A 6,159-nucleotide genomic window follows, 5' to 3' on the forward strand; every position below is an offset into this window, starting at 1 on the left:
AAACAGATTTCCAAGAAAGATGGGGAATGCCAGGGGATAATGAGAATAAAATTTAGTCCAGGGACTAAACCACCATCCAGAGTGCACCTGGAATGGTCCATGGCTTCAGCTGCATACATAGCAGAGGATGGCCTTGTTGGGAACCAATGGGATGAAAGGCCCTTGGCCCTGTGAAAGCTTGATGCCCCAATGTAGGGGAATGCCAGGGTGGTGAGGGGGAAGTGGTTGGGTGGGGGGTAGCACCCTTATAGAAGTAAGAGGAGGGGGAGGGGAGGGGGCAGGGAGCTTCTGGAGGAGAAACGGAGAAAGGGATAACATTTGAAATGTAAATAAATAAAATATCCAATAAAAAATGTAGATTTAAAGTGGGTCTTCCCACTTCAACTAATTGAATTAAGTAACATCCCTCACAGGTGTACCAAGTTCCTTACATTTTAGTTAGTTCCAGATATAGTCAAGAAGACAACCAAGAATAGCCACTACAAGCTGTGTTTATGGCTTTTGTGTTTTCGAAAACAATCTGATATTTGAACCATAATTTTACTCAGAAATAAATTTATTGGAGTCAGGAAAAAGATAGGATAAAACTAGTATGAAAACATCAAAGACCAAAAGTAATTAATAAGACAATAAAAAAATACTCAAACAGGAAAGAAACTCATATAACTCAATACCCCAAATATACATAACAATGTTTCAAAATAGAAAAAGATTATAAATAGACATGATTGAAATGAATACATTCAGATGGTCAGAGACATGTGATAGTGTTTGATGTCTTTAACCAGAGAAACACAACTCAAAACTGTGGTGACATTTGCACTTCATGCCTGTGACATAATATAAAAATGATGACGGGTTTACAGGCACATGCCTATAATCCTAGCACTTGAGAGAATGAGGCAGATATATAAAAGCTCCAAGGCCAAACTGGGCTTCAGAACAAATAAGACTCTTTTTAACTTACGGGCCTCCAAAGAAGAACAAGAAGAAAAGAAAAAGTTTAATACAAAATGTAAGAATGTGGGATAATGCTGTGGGGAGGTAACAGAAAGCTTGCATGCTCTCTTCTCAAAGTACCTTCCTTGTACACAAATCCTATCACTAGGTCTTTGTTCCTTTTTGCTGAGTCAGAGAAATAAAGTTTCAACTTGTCCTTTTGGCAGTGGTCACTATTTGGCATGCTAATTGCCAAATCTAATCTTTTTTTTACCTGTTTATAACTTAGCTGCACTTAATATGGAATTATTCCTTATCTAAAAGTCGTTCAGTGCTTGTCATCTATGGCACTGGTGCATATGCAGCCTTCTGGTCATGCCTTTCCTGTTCCAACGCCATCCCCTCCATTGCTTCTTTATTCTCTTATTGCTACATGGATTTCAGTTGCAATTAAAGGATGCATATTATAGTGCCATATCTACACACTGGAAAACAGAAGTTAAGAAAGTGATACTATGTTGTGTTTCCGCACAAATTTGGTGTGAACATGTCTGGAAATGCTAGAGAGGAGATAATGTGAATAAATTTTATTTTTATCACTTTTACAATTATGACACAATTTTGAAACTGGGGAGACAATAATAAATAAGCAATAGCTTTAATATTTTAGAATTACATTTTAAATTCCCAAACTACTCTTTCAGTTTCCCATAACGAACTGCACAATACATTCCTAGCTTAGCAGAAAACCACCAGACACACCATCTATTTCTTGAGAAAGTAATTCAAACTCCTCCCTCGCTGCATCATTCTTTCCATTTCCAAGCACACTTCCACCCAGTAAGTCCTCTACTGCAGCTGTGACATCATAGTATCTGATTTACAAATGGAAAGTTCCTGCATTGATCATGTTTTCTTAATATATACGTAAGGCCCTGTAAACAACAAACCTATGGGCATTAGCTAACTGGGAGGTTTAACTTAAGAAATTATTCTTCATTCTTTATGGTTTAGTGAACTGCTGAAGCTTTTTAGTTTAGGAGTTTAGTATATTTAGATTTAGATTCAACTTAGACATAGAGTCATTTGTTGCTTAACAATCAGGAACATTTTGAGAAATGTGCTATATGACAGCTTCACTGTTAGGTAAAGACAATAATGTGTTTTTTCAGAAGCTCAATGAGAGATGACTCAAGCCAACTGTTTGCTATGCCCTCTTGGAAGAAACAAGAGGCATAACAGATACAAGATATATGAAGCTGTTGCAAGCATAATACCACATGATGGTGTAAACTCTGTTGATAAGTAGATTTATACTCTAAAATCAAATAACAGGAAATCGATAAACTCGTAACAGTCATTTACTGTCATTATCAAGTTCCTTCTGTTGTAAAGACCTGCTCGTGCTACACTAACATAGTTGGCAGCACTACTTGTTTACATTGGCATCACCAACCCAAGGGCAATTATTGAAATTCAATCCTATCAGTAGAAAAAGGTTTGGCTTTATTATGATGTCATAGGGTTACTGTCATGTGTGTTGCCTGTCATTCACAGAAACGTCATTATGTGGACTGTATTTTAAAAATTAAATAGGAGTGGAGAGTATGAAGAGGAAGGTATTAAAATATTTCAAAAGTATAAGAACAGAGCATGAAAATTTTGTAATGAAAAAAAATTTTCAAAATTAGTAATGAAATTGCTGGTAAGAAATAGAAAGGCTAAAGCGAAACAAACAATGACTCTGTGTTCCTCATACATTCATTTATAGATGAGCATCATTTCACATAATAATTGGTTGTTTGGTGGTAGAAAAATAAATCTTTGCTGCCATCTTGTGGAACAAAATAATTCTTACATTTCATTTGTGTAGTTGAACGTGGCAAGATTTACAGTATATAATTATCTCCACTTACAGTCTTCATTATTTAAAAGGGAACTTCAAATTAACTCTTGATTTTCAAATATTCCTTCTGCTGCATTCATGAAAAGGATATCACATTTTCAGCTACATGCTTTGTGAAGTCCAATATATTGCTTCAATGTATATTAGTTGTGTTCCTAAATTAATTCCTTTATTTCATTTTGTTTTTAATTTTGGTCCAAATTCAACAGGCTAAGAAAACTTTTCATAACGGCTATAAATTTATTGACTTCTTTTCATTATATATATATATATATTATGACTTTTATTATTAAAATATTAGTTGGTAAAAATTATTTCAGTTTTTATCAAAATTTTATCTCTGAGGATACACATAAATGGTAGACAAATTGTCTTGTTGAGATTTAAATAAATTAGCCAAAATTTGCTCAACATAATAATACAAAAATAAAACATTCCTGCTTTCTACATGTTACATTTTAGTGAGACATAAAGTACATTTAAATGTGCCCATAGTTTCTTAAAATCTGCTTATTTCCCATATCAAACTGCACAATACATTCCTAGTTTAACAGAAAACCATAAGACACACCATCTGCTTCTTGAGAAAGTATAATTCAGAATACTTCAAGATTAATTCAGGAATACAAAATGTAGAAAATTTTTAAAAAATCATGCATTGATGAGATTTCAGAAAAAAACACAAATATAGAAGTTAACAGTAAAATTCAAATTTTGCTAATTTATTTAAATTTCAACAAGACAAATTATCTACTATTTACATGTATATTAGAGGTACATTTTTGATAAAATCTGAAATAGTTTTTAACAGCTGATTGTTTTAGATCACAAAAAGGTAAGTTTTTGACAATGTGTGCTATTATTGCCTAAGGAAGTCGATCCTAACTGATAATAGGTTCAAATGCTGTCTGCAAATTGCCCCCATTTCTGAAGGACTTTTAATTCATAAAAATGAGCTATGATAAATTTCAATCTTGAGGCTTTAAATTTTTGAGGTTTAATTTTTTAAAAAGGCATTCACTAAATATACATATATTTAAACATACTAATTTGCTTTTGTCTGGGTCCTCTCCAAAGGCAAACCCAAAGACAGAAGTTTTAAGCAAATAGTTCATTTTAAGAAGATACCAAAGAGAAGAGAACAAAACTGGGAAGAAAAGGAAAATGAAGGTAAGTCCTGTTACATGTCACTCTGTTTGCTATGGTATCTGCTGGAACTCAATCTTAAACATTGCAGAAGTATTTTATGGCTTACTAAATGAATAGACAGCAGCTTCTGCCTATAGTCAGCTTTAGACAGAGAGCTTCCCTATCAGTTGTCCAGTATAGGTTGGGTAAAGGTTTCATCATTTTATACTCTTGTAGGTCCAAGTTTGTGATAGTAACATTTTCCTAAGTGACTTAGCTGGTTAGGTAGTGTTTTCTAGCAGTGTTCTACTTACTCTTTAGAATTCATAGATATACACAATGTATCCTGCCCCTAACCAACCTTCCCTCCTCCTCAGGCCTCCTCTGTAGCCCCACACACATTACCTAATTGTGTCCTAAACACACAGCAAGTTCATAGGTATGGGGCTATGCATTGGAACATGGGGAAGCTATCAGTAGCCAATCCCATTTAGGGAGAAATTTCACCCTTCTCCAGTAGTCGCTAATCATCAATAACTCCTTAAGTTGGAGTGGGTTTTGGTGAGCCCCCTCATCACTCATAGGCTTCATCAACAATGTCACACTTTGAATACAATGTTTCACAACACTCTTCTACATCATTCAAATTTTTGTTCCATTCTTCTGCAATGTTACCTGAGCCAAGGCTGAGTAAAGGAATATGGCAAGAATGAGCCCAGTGAACTACATGAGATCCAAAAAAAAAAAAAAAAAAAAAAAAAAGCAATTTTATAAAACTTTGAAATCTTAAGGTTTTAAAGATATTCCATAATTCTAAATGGTCTGCCAAGTTTCAGGAAATCACATAAAATGTGCAAAAATTATGAATCAGTGGGCAAAGAACCTTCTTAGTCACCTTAATAAAGAAGAAATTCAAAGGGTAATTAATATGAAAAGGTGTTCAAATGTGAAAAGGTCAAGAAAATATAAATTAAAACCTCAGCATGTTATTATCAAATACCAGTAATAATGGTCAAGAACCACAAGAGCTTCTACTTCTTTTTTATACAAAAGCATCCCTGCACTCTTCCATGTTACTTACAGCACTATGCACAAGAGCCAAGATATAATAACAATTAATTTACAAAATTAATTTCATAAATGGCATGGAATTATATATGCAAACATAATGGTATACGAAGAGAAGGAAATATTGTCATTCTTGACAACATGAATAAGCCCATGATAGTGTTATGCTACGGGAAATAAAGTCCAAAAAATATGAATACTAGAGCTGGATATGTTGCTCAGTGGTCAAACATTTGCCAAGAACGTAAAAGTTACCAATATTACAGAGAATAAAAATGACAAATTCTGCATGTTCTAACATTTAGTGTCTCAATTAGAGTGTCCTAATCAGTGAAGAGACACCATGTCCAAGGCAACTCTTATAAAAGAAAACATTTAACGGGGGAATTGCTTACAGTTTCCTAGGTTTAGTCCACTATCATCATATCACTATTATCCACTTGGCTTGGATTTTTGAGACTTCAAAGCATACCCCCAGTGATATACTTCCTCTAGCAAAACCATAGCCCCTTATCCTTCTAATCCTTTCAAATTACCATTTACCACTCCCAGGTGACTAAGCATTCACATAGATGAGCCTATTTGGGTGGTGTGGGGGGTATTCTTATTTAAACCACAACAGAGAGGAAGTCTTAGAAGTGGAAAGCAGGGTGGTAAAAGATATTATAAAATAAGGGAAAGGAGAAAACACTTGAGTCAAACAGTAGCTTTAGCACCCCTTTGTAGGTTTTTTGTTTGTTTGTTTGTTTGTTTTTTAACATCTACAGGTATAAATTCTTTGTGTGAATAATGAAAATGAATTTATCAGCGATTTTAGCAATTCTACAGTTATTGCTGAGTGGTAGAACTGCTCATTTTATTGTCCTATTTTTGTATTTTTCAATTTATGTACTGTAAGAAATTATTTTGTGAATGTAAATTCATATCAGTAAAAACCAACCGACACTAAATGGTAAGCCTATTTTAAACTCTCATCTAATAATCCCATTAATGATGTTGTGACACTGATATGAAATGTTGGAACTGGCCATAATAAAAAAAAATTAGAGCTCTTTATCCATTTCTTCTCATTTATGATTATTTTCTATTGTCGATTATAGTAGCTATCTATGGCTAAA

The sequence above is a fragment of the Rattus norvegicus genome, chromosome 8, assembly GCF_036323735.1.
Source record: "Rattus norvegicus strain BN/NHsdMcwi chromosome 8, GRCr8, whole genome shotgun sequence".
In the NCBI taxonomy this organism is placed as follows: Eukaryota; Metazoa; Chordata; class Mammalia; order Rodentia; family Muridae; genus Rattus; species Rattus norvegicus.